Source organism: Mauremys reevesii, linkage group 3 (assembly GCF_016161935.1).
Source record: "Mauremys reevesii isolate NIE-2019 linkage group 3, ASM1616193v1, whole genome shotgun sequence".
Classification (NCBI taxonomy): Eukaryota; Metazoa; Chordata; order Testudines; family Geoemydidae; genus Mauremys; species Mauremys reevesii.
In genome coordinates, this window is record NC_052625.1 from 33,277,414 (window position 1) to 33,296,080 (window position 18,667).

At 45.6% G+C, this 18,667-nt stretch overlaps 1 protein-coding gene across 3 annotated transcripts in view; it reads left to right on the top strand.

Moving 5' to 3' along the window:
- Window positions 1-18,667, top strand: part of ACYP2 (acylphosphatase 2) — a 138,724-nt gene that overhangs the window by 36,160 nt on the left and 83,897 nt on the right. The window contains exon 5 of one of the 3 annotated variants that reach the window (XM_039530318.1): window positions 16,493-16,564. The exons of the other annotated variants lie outside the window; for them this stretch is intronic. The gene's annotated coding sequence lies outside the window, so the exon portion shown is untranslated. Of the gene's footprint in view, window positions 1-16,492; window positions 16,565-18,667 lie in introns of those variants that run through there. 3 annotated transcript variants of the gene reach the window in all.

Consider the following 18,667-nt stretch of genomic DNA (forward strand, 5'->3'; position numbering starts at 1 on the left):
CGTGCTGCACTTCAGGATGGCTATACTGCATGGTGATGGGGGTTGAGTGCAGTCATAGTTTTCAGGGCTGGGTGGTGAAGCTACAGGTGTTGGAGGCAGCTGGTGGCAATAAGAACCTGGATATTGGGGAAAGAGGATTGGAGGTGACGTGGGGCACAAGGGAAAGAGTTTTGGGTCAAGGGCTGTAGGGTGGGGCGGGCGCAGTAGTGCTCCACCTGAATGGCTATGAGCACCTGGATCGAGTCCACTTGGCGCTTCATGATGCTTATCAGCCGATCTGTGCTTTGCTGCCAGAGCTCTGCGCTTTTGTGCCAGCACTCCTCATTCTGCTGGTGGATCCTCCTTTCACTCTGCCTCCACTCCTGCACTTTTAGATTCTCATTAAGTGACTGCTGCATTACTCATGTAGCATGTTTTCTTTGTTTCTAAATGTTCTTTTCCTAATTCTTTGCAGTCTTTCAGCTGGTGATAACACGGCAAGGTTGCATCTGTAAAGGCAAAATGCAACACTTAACAGAGGAAACATTGTTCACACTAGACAGAGCAATGATTCCCCCATACTTACGGGCAAGCACAGTCTACACAATAGTATAATTTGCCCATCCCAAAGCAAGTGCACATAACCCACAGGAGCCCCCAAATGATGAGTAAGCACAGGGTCAAGGGGGACTGATTGTTTCATGGCTGTACTGTCCTCTGGTTTTGGAGGAGAGCCTTGTGGAGAGCCAACAGCTTCAGAGGGCCCCTATACTGAACACTGTCCCCACATTTTCCACAGGAGTTTGCCCTGGAAGATATCTCGCTGCTGAGGGTGACCTGGGAAGCAAGGGAGGGTCTTCTACTACAATGCGACTTCCGCCCTGGCCCATATTCAGCTTGCCCCTCATGGCACAGTGGCATGGACATGTTAGCCTGATTGGGACAAGGACCACAGTGGCTCTCCCACTGCATAAGCGCATTGCCCAAGTTCTGGATGAGACCTTTGAAGAGATCACTGAGGCCGATTATCACGATGCCCTGTTCTGCATCTAGGCATGCATGCAGCCCTAACCCTCCTCGCCCCAAGAGCCTGCACCGAATAACTTTCTTCCCAAAATAAAAGCCGCTTACCGGGCACCTCCTCTGGTGTTTGTTCTTCCCCAAGCACCGGCCACCGCAACTGGAAGTTCTGGCTTGAGAACAGCTCCTGGTCATCCCCAAGTATTGAGTCCAGCTCTTTGTAGAAACGGCAAGTTGCGGGCAGGGGCAGCACCAGAGCGGCAGTTTGCCTCGCGAGCTTTGCGGTAAGCAATCCGAAGCTCCTTCACTTTACCCCTGCACTGCAGTGCATCCTGGTCATGGCCCCTTTCCATCATGTCCCTTGATATCTGCCCGAAGGTATCATAATTCCTATGACTGGAGCGCAGCTCCTGGACAGCTTCCTCCCCACAAACACTGATGAGATTCAGCACCTCACCATTGCTCCATATTGGGGATTCCCTGGCACGTGGAGCATGGTCACTGGGAAAGATTCACTGAGAGTACTCCAATCTTGGCTGAGCAAACAGGAAGGGGATTTTCAAAATTCCCAGAGAATTTAAAGGGCGAGTCTGACGGTTGGTCATCTGAGGGCAGGGCAGTACAGTTCAAAGTGATGACCAGAGTGGCTAGAACAGGCATTGTGAGACACTTCTGGAGGCCGATCAGAGCACGTTAACAGAGCAGGGCGTCCACACTGGTGCCGCGGTGCTCCAGCGGGGGCGCATCAAATGTTATTCCATTTGCTGAGATGGAATACCAGGAGCGTTCTAGCCGCGGAGTCTCTACGTGCCTTGCCAGTGTGGATGCATCGTGAGTTAGAGCGCACAGGGCTGCTTTATTGCGCTCTAACTCGCAAGTGTAGCCATGCCCTTAGACATTTTTTCTTAGTTTTAGAAGGGCTATTTTTATCTTGAGCTCAGTTTAAGAACAGATAGACAGATTATGGGAAGAGGACAAGTACTAAGGTATTTTATACACATCAGTTAAGTTTGCTGTAGGCCTGAAAGCAGAAATGGGACTTTAAGAGGAATTTGTGTGGACAGAGGAGGTACTGAGATGAGTATAGGAAGGTTGTATCTTACATAGGGGAGAACATGAAAGAAGACTCAGAGGTGATTTTTGAAAAGCTGACAAAAGAGTGAATGAGGGTGGGAATGTAAATAGAATAGAGGGAGAATGAGGGGTGGGGGGCAAAGCAATTTGGGCTTGACTAGGGAGGATAAATAGGGCAATGTGATAATGGATGGGAAACTACTGGATTCAAAGAGGGGAGTGAGTGACACAATCAAAACAACAGGCAAGGTAGAAGACTTTAGTGGCTATAATTTGTGTGGACTGAAGGGGTGCAAATGTGTGTGTCTAGGAGGTAAGAAAGGAGGATATTTCAGTAGTCAAGATGTGATATAGAAAGGAACAGAGTGATAGATTTGGTTCTGAAGTTGGAAAGAAAAGGGTGGATTTTGAAGATGTTGAGGAAGAGAATCAGGGTCTGGAAATAGCCTGGCTGTGTGAGCAAAGGAGAGGGAAGGAGTAAAAATAATTTCCCAATTGTGAGCTGAATGACAAGGAAGACAGCAGTGGCATCAACAGAGATGACAGAAAAAGGGGGAGTGGTGGTGATAGATGGAGGAGGAGGAGATATCACAGAAAGAGACGTTAAAGGAATGTTTGGAGAGACAGGAGAATCGGGAGAGGAGATATCTCATAAGCTCAGTGAGGATAACATGTCAAAAAGGAAAGGATGATCTATAGTGTCAAATGTAGCAAAGAGGATTTGGCAAGGAAAAGATTATATCGTCTTTGTGTAAGTACTTTTAAAGGACATTTTCAAGCAGATTGTGAGAAGCAATCTTATAGTTTTGCAAAACTACATGCAATTGTCTTTAAAATAGCCTTAGAGTTTACAGGTGTGTGTATCGTTTATCAAAATTATACTTTAAAAAATTGGAAAAATACACCACAAATGATTTATTGAACACCTGTGCGGTTTACTATACCCCGCTATACCCTGTGAACCTGCAAACAAGTGAGCATCTTTCTCCTATATTTTATACCCAAGTCAGAAAGGGATGGACTGAGATGAAAATAGGAGACAATCAGTAGTTGAGTGCAGAAGCATACAGGCGTGAAAGAGAAGTTGCAAGTTATACTTGGTTTTCAGTTAAAATAATTCCCATATTAATGTCTGCTGTTTATCACATGAAGTATAGGGAATGTGTTCATTGCATTTACCATTGATACTGAAAACTCATCTCATTTTTACAGATTTTACAGGTTAATGAATATTTCCTGAACACACATTTTCCATAATGTTATGATAGTTTATTTACAAGCTTATAGTGCACTGAACTATTATTTCATATTATGTTTCAACTATATCTGGCTTGATAAGGAGTCACATTCTCAGGGCCGGTGCAAGGAAGTTTCGCGCCCTAGGCGAAACTTCCATCTTGCGCCCCTCCCGCTAACCCCACTCCCCGTGGCAGCTAACCAAGGCCCCCACCCGGGGAGCCCCCTCTGCAGCAGCTACCTCCCCTCTGCAGCTAACCCCGCCTGGGGAGACCCCCCCCCAGCAGCAGCTAACCCCGCCTGGGGAGACCCCCCCCCACGGCAGCTAACCCTGCCTGGGGAGCCCGCCCCAGCTCACCTCGGCTCCGCCTCCTACTCTGAGCATGCTGGCGTCGCTCTAATTCTCCTCCCCTCCCAGGCTTGCGGCGCCGATTGGAGGAGACTTAGAGCGGGGGCTGTGTGCTCAGTGGAGGAGGCAGAATGGAGGTGATCTGGGGCGGGGAGCGGTTCCCCTGTGCCTGCTCCCGCCCTGTTACTGCGGCCGGCCCTCCCCACGCCTCTTCCCCCCCTGCCCCAGCTCACCTCCACTCCACCTCCTCGCCTGAGCGCGCTTTTAGGTGCCCCCAACCACTAGGTGCCCTAGGCGGCCGCCTAGTTTGCCTAAATGGTTGCACCGGCCCTGCACATTCTATACTAGCATACAACAGATCTTGTTCCAGAATAACTTGGAAATACCCATTATATGGGCTGAAGGAAGTGATGTTTTGGAAGGAAAAGGAAGGTGGAGGTTGAATGCATAGTCTTTAACCTTTCTTCATTTTGGCCCCCACACCCCTTTTACGCAGGAAATTAGGGGGCCCCTATATGAGTGCTGGAATCTGGTTAGCAGTGGGGGGTCCACCGGCACCAGAACTGTGGCCATGCTCCTCCTCTTCCCCCTGGGCCCTGCCCTCTGGCCAGGCCAAAAGCCAGAGCTAGTCAGTGGTAAGAGCTGCCCAGGGAGACTATGGGCTGCCGGTGGGACCTATGAGCGGAGGCTCTGGTTCGGCCTCCTGTACTCTCCCTGGGGCCTGCAGAAACGCTCTGCAGGGAGGGGAGGCCCTGGGAGGAATTGGGGAGCCCCGGGAAGGTCACAGGCCGCGAAAAGCCAAGACGGAAGGGCTCCCCCGGCATAGCTCCTGCTGCTTACTGGCTCGTCCTCAGTGGCTGCTGCACTCCACCTGGGCTCGCTCAGTGCCTAGTTCCGGCTCCCGCTACCAGGCTGCCCTGCTGGGTCTCACTGTTGCCAGGCTGCCCCCACTGCTGGCTTAGCTTTGTCCCCAAGGGACCATGTGAGGCACTGTTCCTCCTGTCACCTTTGGCTTGAGACTTGCAGTTGGGGGGGGGGGGCAATGCCCTCCAACTCCCAAACTACACCCATACCGCTGATGTTCTGCCCAAGGCTACTATGCCCATGTTAAAAAGTGAGTAGGCATGACCCTCTCTGCCCCCCCCCTGGTTCTGGCCCCCCTGGGCTCCGAGGGTGTCGAGGGCCCAAATGTTCTTTGTGCCCAGGGCACCAATAAATCTTAATCCGCCTCTGCTGTCACGCCCCACATAAGGACCAGCATTTTCCAGCTGAGGATCACAAAGCATTTTACAACAAACAGTCTAAATCCGGGTTCTGTTCCAAGCTCTACAAGACTTTGGTTCTGTGGTCTTGGGCAAGTCATTTAGCCTTTGTGCTTCAGTTTCCCCAGTTAAAATGGAGATAATGCTTACCTTATAGGGATGTTGCAAGAGTTAATTAATTTTGTAAAGTGGTCCTCAGCTGAAAATGCTGTAGAATTGTGAACTATTATTTTTTAGTAGTAGTCACCAGCTGAACAAATAACATTTAGACCACCCCATTTCTATTTCAGAGGTAAAAGCAATTTGTACTGTAAGGCTGAATCAGACTGTCTCGTAAACAATAGATAATGCAGCTGTTCATCTGGAAACTGGATTTAGAAAATTTCTTAGCTAACTAGAAGGGGTAAATATTTTTTCTTTAACCCACATTGAACATCTTAAGATACTAATTTCAACAGTTAATAAATCTCTAACCCCCATTAACTAGTTTAAAGTTGAGAACTCCCTTAAATTTTGAGAATGAAGTATTTATATAAAGCTTTTGTTGAACTTTCAAGTGGCAAATTTACAAGGCACAAATGTCAGTCAGGCTCCTAACTTCCACTGAAAGCCATTTGTGCCTTTGAAAAATCTTCTTTACAGTTGATACATTGCTGGGACCCAATGTAATGCTTCTGGGTCATGTTTTCAAAACATTCTGGAACCAGTTTGAAGATGTTAGCACTCATACAGTAGAATGTAGACCAGTTCAAGGCCCTTACTGCTGCTGCTTGCAGGACAAAGATTGTCTCTGCAATATTTTGTGCAACCGATACACTCTTTGCATAAGTAGTAGTGAGCAACAGTTCAGTAGTAAAGGATGGTAAAAATCTTACTTGCTGTTCCATGTTTATGATGTTTGTTTGCTTTTTATATTTAATTCAACTTCACCAATAGAAACATGCCAGACATTTTCACTTATTTTTCTTGGTTTCACTTTCTACTTTATTTTCATGCATTAGCACTGTGCTGCAGGTTAATATCTAAATCATGACATAGAAACAAAACATAAGATTGCTTAATTTAGAGAGGAAATGAATAAACAGGAATATGATAGAGGTATATACAATTATGAATGGTGTTCTCAGGGAAAATAAATCAGGTGTTCTCAGTTTACCCTTTCTCATAATACAGGAATGTGGGAATAGTCAATCGGATTGAAAGGCAACAAAATAAGTGACAGAAGGAAATTTCACACAATTTTTCACACAATGTTTAATTAATCTGTGGAAATAAGGGCCACCAGGTATTTTTGAAGCCAAAAGTTTAACAGGATTCAAAACAAGGATTAGACATTTATATGGATAATAAGAACATCACAGTTACATAAGATAGGATAAAAATGTACAATAATTACAACTATTTATGCTTTAGGTTGTAAGCAAACCACTATCTGTCTGGTGTTAGGAAGAAACGTCTGTGGTGATTTTCTCTAGTATCTAGACCTGGCCACTGTCCGAGAGAGAATTCTGGACTAGAGGAAACTCTATTCTTAGCTGATATGGCAATTTCTGTGTTTCTAAATCTTAACAATTGTTTTCATTGGAAGAATGAGCATTTAATGTATTGTTTAGTTGTGTAAAAAAATTTTTTTAAATACAAAAGTTAAATTTTGTGTGAAAGATTCTCCTTCTCTCTTTAACGTATTTCGCAATTCTCTTCAGTTTGGGCCCAATCCTGCAAGGTACTGAGCTGAGCCATTGGGAGCTAAGGGTCCTTCACAGAGATGGACCCTTAATACTGAATCTTGTGACATATTACTAGGATTCATTCCTGATTACCATTTACCACCCAGTTAGCATTTCTCAGAGGGAAGTGCTTTCTAAATCCTGGTGCCTTAATCTCTTAATATTAGGACACCATACTTTTCATATATATTAACTGAAGAAAGCTTTGATTATCTAAATTCTGTCCTCAATCAGAGAAATACAGTTCTTCCAGATGGAAAGCTCCATTTTTATAGGGCTAATAATACTCCTTTCATATCCAACAGAAAGGACTGTTGTTTGCTGGGATTTATAAACAGCAGTAATGTGCAAGAGCAAAAGCTGGATTGCCTTAAGGAGGCACTACTGAAAGGAATGTGATGGATGACAGCACTTTTCGGAACTTGGGGTAAATTGAAAGCTGCTTGGCCTGTGAAGGTTGTCATCAAATTCACTTCCTCTCTGGAAATGAAACTCTTTATGCTGTTTTATCAACCGCCATCCATCCCCACTTCCACCCTCACCCTACTCATACTAGGAATAGAGAGGTTTTTTATCCTGTCATTGAGGGAAGCTCCACCATCCATGCCACTCCTTAATCAGCCAGAGGGATTGCTCCTGAGCAATGCTGTTAAACTTCAGAGATAGCGAAACACATGCTCACTGTTTCCTGTTGTTTGTCCCAGACAGGCGTTCATGTGTTAAGTCTGTTTATCATAAAACCCGTTGTCTAAACTAGATATGCTCTGTTTTTTAAAGAGCTGTATGCAAATAGGGTTCCAGTGAGCCTGTGCTACAAACTGCATTACAGTTGGCTGCTTTTCCAGATCTCTCTCTTATAGTATTACTTGTCGTTTTATCATATTATCCCAATGCCCTCAGGAAATCTCAGTAGTAATCCACACAAGATGTTGTGGGAGCAAAGCTGATCAAATGCAGTAGTCCCAGTGATGAACTCTGCTAACTCAGTCATTATTATTCCAATAGTTATTTCCAGTAGCTTTAATGAACTGTTTCTCCCTCTCACCTAGGAAAAATACTGAATATTGGCATGAGTGAAATGAGGAAACTCACTGCTCAATATTAAGAGCAAAGAAGTTAGCATGCTAAGAGTGTCAGGTCATGATTCAAGGTCCTCTTAGTCTATTAGTCTACCTCCTACCCCAGCACATTTTCCTTGTTTAAAATGCTTTTGTGATCATTAGCAGTGTCACAGAGTGGAAGTCTGGATCCTGCCCTTTAAAGCTAGAAAAATGTATATTTTAAAAGAATAATACATATTCCTACTAAATAATAAACACAGATTTGCTTGGCTGGTTATAAAGACAGAGTTCACTTGCCTTCCATATGGTTTTTCTGAAGGATTTGACAGAAGAGACATGAAGGAAACAGAGGTTGAAGAACAGTTGTAAGTCTGTAGTTCTTCAAGCTTGATTAAGCTTTCTGATGTAGCTGTTTTGGATTTGCGGAAGAACAGAGTGCAGTCCCATCATTACGTAGTGGTCTCTAGCAGATTAATAATTAAATTAATTGTCTGTCTCTCCTGTCCTTTAGATCATAATTAATAAATGCTTTAGAGGAATCAGTAGAGGAAAGAGGAAGGGAATTTAAAAGGGAAAAATGATAGCACAAAATTAAAAATTATTACTAAAAACAAAGTGTAGCTTAAATCTATGTCCCTGCTCAAAGAGTGTAGGAGAGAGATGCCTTTCTGAGTAGGTTGAGTGATAAAATGGTTTATTTCAAATTCCTTTAGAGGAATTTGATTAACTGGTATAAGTGGCTCTTGTATCTATATCAAGTGAGTGACCCTATAAGGATAGCTCCTCTGGTGTATGCTGACTGCTGGTTTAAACTATTACTGACTGGAATCTAATCTTGCAAACCCTTCTTATGTGGGTGGGGTTTTTAAAATAATTTCAGAATTCAAATGCTGTATCCAAACTTTAACTCCACCAGAGAGGTCCTTTGGGGCCATCTGCCTGTCCCAAGTCAATCACCCTTCTTGCAGCCAGGAGGATTACCATCGAGATGAGGAGCAACAACCTGACCCTACTAGGCATTAGCGAGACAAGATGGACGCAAGCTGGACAGAGACGACTGTTGACAGGAGAGCTGTTGCTATATTCAGGACATGAACAAGCAGGCACAGAGAGCACTGATTGGTTGGGAGGCACATGGTCCCAGGATCATCACAGCATCCTTCAGAACTAAAATGAAGAGGATTAAGATGAATGTTGTTCAGTGCTACGCTCCAACCAATGACAGTGAAGAGGAGGACAAAGACTACTTTTACAACAGACTCCAGAAAATATTAGAGACTCTCCCAGACAAAGACATTACCATCCTTATGGGAGACTTTAATGAGTCATGGGGACCCATGCTCTGGGAGAGATGAGTGAGAATGGAGAGAGATTTGTGGATCTGTGTGCACTTAACAATCTGGTCATAGGAGGCAGCATCTTTGATCCACAAGAGTACCTGGGTATCGCAGCAGGCATGACAGAAAACCAGATGATTGAAGCTGAAGCTGAAGAAGAACTTCTGAAGGACCATAAGACCAAGGAAGATTTTGGATTGACGCTGAAGAATAAGTTTTCAGTACTACAGGATCAGTCTGAGGAAGAGGAAGACAGTGTACTCAACAGATGGCAGAAAGTGAGAGACACACTTAGGTCAGCATGCCAGGAAGTGCTCGGAATTAAGAAACACCAGCAGAAAGAGTGGATCACAGCAGAGTCCTTGACAAAGATAGAAGACAGAAAGAAGAAGAAGGCAGCAGTCAACAACAGCAGAACTAGAGCAGCAAAGGCCAAAGCTCAAAAAGAGTATGCTGAAGCCCACAGAGCAGTGAAGAGGAATATTAGGAAGGACAAGAGAGATTATGTGGATGGACTGGCAGCAGAAGCAGAGCAGGCAGCATACAGCGGTAACATGAAACAGCTGTACGATACTACCAAGCGACTGTCTGGAAAGTTCAGCAAGACAAGCAGGGAAAGTCTATAACAGGAATAGAACTACAGATGAACAGATTTGAGGAACTCCTGAACAGACCAGCACCACCAAATCCACCAGACATTGGATCAGAAAAGCCATCACCATGATGAAGAACAGGAAAGCAGACCTGGATGCCTCAGTGGAAATGCGGATATCTCATCAAAATCCCCAAGAAAGGAGACCTCAGCAACTGTGCCAACTATAGAGGAATCACACTAGAGAATGAAGGATGCCGTTGATCCACAGCTACGAGATGAACAGGCAGGTTTCCCACTATGGCATCCCAGCAAAGGTGGTCAACCTGATCAAGAATTCATACGACGGCATACACTGTAGAGTGATCCACGGAAGTCAGACAAGGATGCTTGTTGTCACCACTTCGATTATGAAGACATCCACGAATGGAATCCAATGGTCATTGTGGACCCAGCTTGATGACCTTCACAGGTTGGCCTCAACATCCACAAGGACAAGACCAAGATCCTTAGGATCAATACAGCTCAAGAACATCTACTGTTCAACTCCAACGTGAAATCAGTCTTACTGTATGGAGCTGAAACCTGGAGGACAACCAGCCAACCAACATCACCAGACAGGCACTGCAGTGCCCAGGATAGAAGACTATGGAGATCTGTTGTTGCATGAATGATGATCCAAACTTTCCTTAAATGCACTAGCAGTATTACTGGAAAATCATTCATAAGAACATGATGAACTGTATTTTATGACCCAGGTTCTGCAAGCTGACCCATGCATGTGATCTCTTACCCAGGCATATAACCCCAGTGGGGCTCTCAACAGGCTCATGTGACTGCCTGCAAAGATCAGTGTCCTGGCCCACATTTGTAAACACAGAAAGAGTATTTTTGACTCTATTTATTTACTGTACTTATTAGAGCACAAATATAATTTATTTGTTTTTTATTTAAAATGTTAATGGAACTTGGTTTGATTCTTAGATCCCCAGAAATATTTTGTATATTTATATTTTCTTTGAAACAGATTGCTAAGGAGTATTTTTGTAAATATCTGATATTTAAATCCCTATTACAAACATTAATTAAAGCTTGTAACAACCCTGTGAAGTAGCTAAATACACCGCTATCTCGATATAACACGGTAAAGCAGTGCTCTGGGGTGTGTGTGTGGGGGAGCTGTGCACTCCGGTGGATCAAAGCAAGTTCGATACAACGCTGTTTCACCTATAACGCGGTAAGATATTTTGGCTCCCAAGGGCAGCATTATATCGAGGTAGAGGTGCATGTGTTGTTCCCATTTTCTAGATGGAGAAACAGATTCACAGAGAGGTTCATTATTTAAATTGCTAATATCACACAGCAGATTTGTGGCAGAATTAGGAATAGAACAAGGAACTCCTGACTTCTAATCCCATGCTCTAATCACTAAACCACATCTCCTTCCTTAGCTACAGGGCCGGCTCCAGGCACCAGCTTATCAAGCAGGTGCTTGGGGCGGCAACTGGGAGCGGGGTGGCACTTTCAGGTATTCGGCGGCAATTCGGCGGAGGGTCCCTCACTCATGCTGGGAGCGAAGGACCTCCCGCTGAATTGCCACAGATCGCGATCGCGGCTTTTTTTTTTTTTTTTTTTTGGCTGCTTGGGGCGGCAAAACCCCTGGAGCCGGCCCTGCTTAGCTACTTAGAGTTGTGAGGATTAGTTAGCTAATGTTGGTAAAACACTTTGAAAATTAAAAAAATTCTCTAGAAGTCCTAAATATTACTACTACTATTAAAAATATATTGATTTAAGTTACAGGATGGGACAACATGTTTATTCATCTGAAGCTTTCAGTAGTACATTTGCGTATCTGTATCAAATTAAATGATCATTTTTGCATTATTATATTAGCAGTGTATTGTCTGGGTTATTTTGAGTAATGATAAGTTTGGTGTTTTGGTACATTTGGTACAAGTAAGAAAACTGTTTAGACAAATAGTATTTTCATGTGAAAGTGGGGGAAATAGACATGAGTGTGCTCTAGTTCAAATATATCAGAATGCCCCAACACTATTAGTTTCTCATAGTCCTCGTGATATGTCTTATTAATTTGTATGACATTTAGTGCTTAAAGGCCCAACCAAAATCAGGGTATCATAATGCTAGGCACTGTACGAACTCATAAGAGACAGCCCCTGCCTCAAAGAGATTATAATCTAAATAGACAAGACAGACAAGAAGTGGGAGGTATAAGTCTCATTTTACAGAGGGGGAACTGAAGCACAGAGAAATGAAATTAGTTGGCCAAGGTCACATAACAAGTCTATTGCATGCATGTGAACTCAACCCATGTCTCTTGAATCCCAGTCCAGTTCTTTAACCAGAGGATCATCCTTCCTCTCTTTGCACCTGTCCTCAATTATATTAGAAAATATAAGCATTTATCTGTATTTGAATATCTATCCCTAAGTAACTGAATGCCTTTTTAATGGTCTTACATGTACAGTAAGTAACAGATATAAAGCAGTTATGAACTATATAAAGGGGTACTTGTGGCACCTTAGGGACTAACAAATTTATTTGAGCATAAGCTTTCGTGGGCTACAGCCCACTTCTTCGGATGTAGCCTACGAAAGCTTATGCTCAAATAAGTGTGTTAGTCTCTAAGGTGCCACAAGTACTCCTGTTGTTTTTGTGGATACAGACTAACACGGCTGCTACTCTGAAACCTGTATAAAGGGGTTATTTTTTATGTATATCAGCTGGCAAATTTTTCATTTTCCTTGTTATCAAACACTAACAATTCATAATAACAAATCTGATAATTGCATAGAGAATTTCATTTGGCTGATAGTATAGGGAGTAAATTCTGAACCACAGCAGTTTAGAATGGCACATATGAGCAATTAATCATTTCAGTGAGTACTTGTAAACAGGGTCAGCTCAGCAGGCATTCAGGAGATCTCTTATGAAATGTGATAGTGTCTTCATTATCCTTTTTAAAGGGTCTTGGTGTAGAACCCACACAGCAGACAGGATTTATCTCTGCCGTGCTGTTGTCTGTACAGCAGATTTCTCACCATCGGAAATCCCTATATAAGTTACCAACATTTAAAAAAAACAAAACTCTGATCCTTTCCTGGCATATTGAATGATCACAGAATCATAGAACTTAAGATCAGAAGGGACCATTATGATCATCTAGTCTGACCTCCCGCAAGATGCAGGCCACAAAAGTTGACCCACCCACTCCTGAAATAAAGAGATGCCTTACACTCTATCAGTTATCCTTGTGCCTGAATTTAGGGCCAGCTTTTCACCATATTTGTGTTAATGATAAGTCTGTTAAAATAATATTCAAGCGCGTTTTCAGATGGAGTTTAGCTATTGGCCCCAGTCAAGTAGACCCCAAGAGAAGGATCAGGCCCTAAATGATGAATCATACAGGTTTTGAAAAGCTGAAAGTACGTCACAGGCTTTGCCTCTTCCTTTGGGGGTGTGCTATGTAAATAAAGTTACACATTATCTATCACTTAAAATTTTTTCCAGCTGTCAGGGATGAATACCATGCCTGCTGGACCCAGCTTGACATCATGAAGCAGGGCATACTATACTCCTCCTATGGTAATCATGCTGCTATTGGTTGCCTCTCCATGCCTGTAAACCCCCGTTCCATACGGGATAGAAGGTGAGGAGGCGTTAGTGATTTTAGAGTAAAGTCCTGCATGGAAATGTGTCTGGTCCCAAGGGGAACACTCCACAGAGAACATCTACTCCCTGCAGAAAGCTGTAGAAGAGGGGCAATGCTACAGCAGGGTTTAAAAACAGATCTTACTACTATGGTTTAAATACTGTTTCCTGGCTAATATGGATACTGCATACTATGACCCTAATCCTGCAATGGGATCTGCATGGATGGATCCTTACACCAGTGTGACATTGAGTTAACTTCAGTGAGATTCAGCACAGGCATAAGGGCCCCATCCATGTGATACCCGTTGTAGGATCAGGGCATTTATTTTCATGAACCATTGTTAAACTGTATACATAAAAACTAAAGGTATTTGCCTTAATCTGTTCATACTTGCTGTTCAAACCCAGTGCCATGGGAACGCTGAGATGTGTGGTGTGGGATATTGTACCTAAGACAAACTTTCCCATTCTTTATGGTCATTCTGTGTGATGGACCATCTGACCCAATTAAAAGAAATGAAACAGAATTCTCAGAACACAGAAGACAAGAAATACCAACTCGCTGTGATTAATGTGAGCCAGTGTTTCAAAGGCTGTGAGCAGTTGCACAGAGTATTATTTGTTTGCAGCAGCAGTTTCCCCTGGTAGGCAGCCAGTTGGTGGTTGTTACTGGCCCCAGGAATAGGCTCAAAGGACAGAGTCAGGAAGGACAGAGAATTAATAGTGCTTTCAATAATGCACTGATGTCAATAAAATAGTTTAGCCATATCTGATAGGAAGCAAGTGTTAATTTTAAACAGCTGCCTTTAGGTGGTAATAAGTTCTCTCATCTGCAGCTCCTAAAATGCAATTCAGAATAGTTATGTTCAGCAGGTCACAAGATTAGTTTAGGCAAATCCTCAAGTGAAACTTAGGAACAGTGAAATAAACACGAATAGAGGTGACAGAGCCTAGCTTGGGGGTGGAACACACAGTCCTTTCCAAGTTCAGGTTAATGCTGGTCATTTAAAGCATAGTGGTCGGTACCCCTTACCCCCTCTCTCAACCACTCCCTTTCTCTCAAAGTGAATCAACACTAACGTATCAGTGGCTTTTGGAACCACTCTCAAGGTCACATCTAAATGCAAGACTCCAAAATGGCAGGGCTATCTGCCATCTATTCCCAGCTATCAGGGGAGGCACTGTGTACCATGGTTCAAGTTTATGGAATAATGTTTCCATTTTAACACCCTTAGCTGTAGGACCAATAACAACACGTTGCTCTTGCCACGTATTTCAAGAGAGCCAAGAGATATGTCTGGCAAGATAATTTGTGACTCTTACCTGGGTTTAAAATGCATACATTTAATACTCCTGAGGGCATTCTGCACCAAAAAATTCTGCATATCATATTTTAAAATTCTGCAAATTTTATTTGTCAAATAAATGTGGAGGCTCCAGCATGGCATTGGGGAGCACAGGCCACTGACTGCACAGAGCTGGGAAATCACTGTGCAGCTCCCTCCCCTGCCCCAGGACATAGATTCAGTGGTGAGGCTGCACCCAACCCTGACACAGCACAAGGACTGGGCTTGCCCCCGAAACTCTGCCCCTCCATGCCAGCTGCACCAGATGTGGACAGGCAGGCTCAGCAAGGCAGGATCCAAGTGTGAAGCGCCTTAGTGTGGGGGATCCAGGTGTGGGTTGAGAGGGTTCTGCGTGGGGCAATCTGGGTGTGGGTGGCTCAGTGGGGGATCTTGGTGGGGGGGGAGATCTGCATGCACAGGGGCTTGTTAGGGGGTTCTGGGTGCAATGGTAATGGGACTCTGCAGTGGGGTCCAGGTGGAGATGGTTGGGGTGCAGCGGGGGAGGTGTCTTGGTGTGGGGGGGGGATAGAGCTCAGCAGGGGGGTCATCATCACCCAAAAGATTCTTCTATGCAGAGGAAATCCTCCCATGGTAAATGAGGCCGGGATTATGGCTGTTTTGTGCCCAGGGCCGCCCAGAGGGGGGGGGGCAAAAGGGGCAATTTGCCCCAGGCTCGCCGGGGCCCCCACGAGAGTTTTTTGGGGCCCCTGGAGCGGGGTCCTTCACTTGCTCTGGGGAGCCCGGAAAACTCTTGCGGGGCCCGGGCCCCTGGAGCTTCTTCCGCTCCCGGTCTTCGCGGAAGGACCCCCCGCCGGCGAATTACCGCCAAAGCGGGACCTGCCGCCAAAATGCAGCCAGGTCTTCGGCGGTAATTCGGCGGCGGGGGGCTCTTCCGTTCCGGGACCTGCCGCCGAAGTGCCCCGAAGACCCACGGCGGGGGCCCCCTGCCGCTGAATTACCGCCGAAGACCTGGCTGCACTTTGGCGGCGGGTCCCGCTTTGGTGGCAGGGGGCCCCCGCCGCGGGTCTTCGGGGCACTTCGGCAGCGGGTCCCGAAACGGAAGGGCCCCCCACCGCCGAATTACCACCGAAGCGGGGCCCCCCGCCGCCGAAGACCCCAGGCCCCCAGAGTCCTCTGGGCGGCCCTGTTTGTGCCACCAGAATGGTACCAGGTGACCAGAGGCCACTAGGAAATCAGGCTGTATGAATTCAAACTATTTAGGCATGTACTGTATCTTTTAAAATAATTATAGCAAATTTATAGTTTTCCAATCAGCATAATCTCAGTAAAAGTGTTTATTTTTTTAAGAGGAGACGGAGAGGGACATAACAAAGCAATTTGTATCGGTTCCTGTTTTTTATCCCCCACAATGTTGTAGAATAAGGTGTGTGCCAGTATTCTGAGTGCCTGCCGGTGTGTGTGGGATACATGTAAGAGCAGAATCTAACCTTTCATTTTTTAAAAAAATCAAGTTTCCAGCCTTCATGGTTGCAAAAATCACCATCCAAATATGAACCAAGGCAGTGCTGTCTTCATAAGTCTGCGGAGAGCATGAAACAGTAACTCTGAGAGGCATGTACTCCTCTACCCCCATGTAATCTAATTGGGATGTTCACTCTAAAGTGTGCTGGTGACATTTTAAATATCAGGACTATTTTAAAGTGCCTTGGGCTTCAGTGAGTTAAAGCTGCTAAAGAAATATCAAATACGATTACTAGTAATAAATGCAGCAAAATTATAACTACACTAAATGTCTGCATAATATAAGAAGCAAAATACAAACATTTGTAATTTGATTAGTAAACTGTTCCATTTATTACTTATTATTTTGCAGAAAGACTGGTCTCCGGCCAGAAGAGCTAACACTATAGATATGAGTTGATGAGTGAGGGTAATAACAATAGAGAGGGGAGAAGAATGTCATGGGTACCAATAGGCATGTGCATATCTTTGTGTACACTCTCTCTATGTATCATTTATATCATAAATATTAACTCATTTGGGACCATTGCAGAAGATGTGAATGCTTGATAAACCATCATTGGGAGTGTGTTCTAGGAGTTAGGAGGCAGTCTGGTTTTAGGAGACAAATGACCTCAATTATTCCATTTCCCCTCTTATTCTCAAGGGGTGGGGGGGTGGGAGTATAAGGCGGAATAAGGGTGGGCATGGGATCAGAAGGAAATAGAGAAGTATATTTATCTCTGGAGTGAGACTGGCATAACTGAAGAAATAGTATGTGTAATAGTGTATTGGAGCCAGATTGTGTAGTTCTGCTTTGAGTGCTTGCTAATGTTGATTCCATTCTAGGTGTTTGTGCGCCCACATGCACAGTTGTCAGTATTTTTTGCCTTAGTTGTATCTGTAGGACCAGCTATGGCACCCTCTGGAGTGATGCGCTCGTGTGCTGGTATATGAGCCGCTGCCAGCCCTACGCCCTCTCAGTTCCTTCTTACTGCCCATAATGGTGTGTCAGAGAGCACCTTCCCCTTGCCTTAAAAGTGGATAGCAGTTTTTCCAGCACCTATTGACTTCTCTTTGTACATAGTTGCTGATAGTAGTTAATTAGCAATTAGGTGCTGAGTTGTTAGTGTTAGTTTAGCACGCTAGAGTCCCCGGGTTTCAAGCTTTGGTCAGCTTGCAACAGGCCTATGCCTGTCAGCGCCTCCCATAGCAGCTGTCTAAAGTGCTTGGAAGAGTCGCACGTAAAAGATGTGTCAAATTTGTAAAAACTTTCGGCCCAGGACTCAAAAGGAGCGGGACGTTTGTTTAAGGGCCCTCCTCATGGAGGCTGCACTTTGTCTGGCTTTGGAGCCTTCCCACTCCAGTTCTACGCCTAGCACCTCAGTGTTGGTGAGGAGCCCACCGCTCTGCCCGGCACCGCTCCCCTTCACCAGTGCCTGAAAAAGCGATGTTCCCTGGCACCAATGGGTGTTGGGCGAAGGACTCAGTTTGGGCCACCCGCCCACCCTGGATACTCAAGGGGGTACCTCTCCAGCTGGCCACCACAGCTCCCTCAGGGATCTGACTCTGACTCCTGGGAGGGGTAGGGGACCATGGCACCTAGTTGTGCCTTTGACACCCAAGCCTCTCCAGGCGGCTAGGGACCTGAGAGCCCTTCCAGTACCATCAGCACCATGTACAGTGTTTGTTACAACTAAGGCACCCCAGCCAAAGGCAAGGCAGCCAGGGGACCACCTCAGATAGCGGTGAAACACCATTGGTCCCGTTAGCAGAGGCATTGTTCCCTGACTCTGCAACTGAGATCCCCGGCTCAGCAACCCCGGTCTCTGGCTAGACAGCCCAGGTCGCCGGCACTGTGCTCTTGGTCTCCACCAACGTGGTGCGGGTCACCTGCAGCGAGGTGCCAATTTCCATACACCTGGCACCGATCCTCCTCTTTCCAGCTGACCCCTCCCCCGGCGGCAGGTCTCCATCAGTGCATAGATCCCAGCTGGTGCAGGACTGCTTTCCACCACGGTACCGATCCCCACATCCCTGGTACCAGTCTACGGAGAGGCATCGATCTCCACGCTCAGGGCACCGGTCCCCCGCACCTAGAGTCATCCGCCAGATGCAAGTGTCCATTGCCCCACTTTGGTCACCGGAAAGGGAGTCATTGGGTTTGGAACGGGACTTTAGCCCCTCACCCTGGCAGCAGCAAACATCATGGGCACCAGAGACGGGCTCAGCTCCTGTGGTGGCTGCATGGCAGCCGAGCCAGTAGCCAGCCCAACGACCCTATTGGAATGCATGGGGCATACCAATGATGCCACTGCCCTTCTCGCACCGTTTCTGCCAGGTCACTTTGGAGAAGCAACCCCCAGACCATTGGCTCTGGACTCGCTGCACATCACAGACTCTGACACTGGGGTAGAGGTGCGGGTACCCACTCCGAGGGAGCCCTCCCCTGTGGGGGACAGTGCCCCATGTCCCACCCCCCGTGGTGCAGTCCTCAGTTTCATTGGCTGAAGAGGTGGTGGTGGTACCCTCACATGCCAGCCCGCCT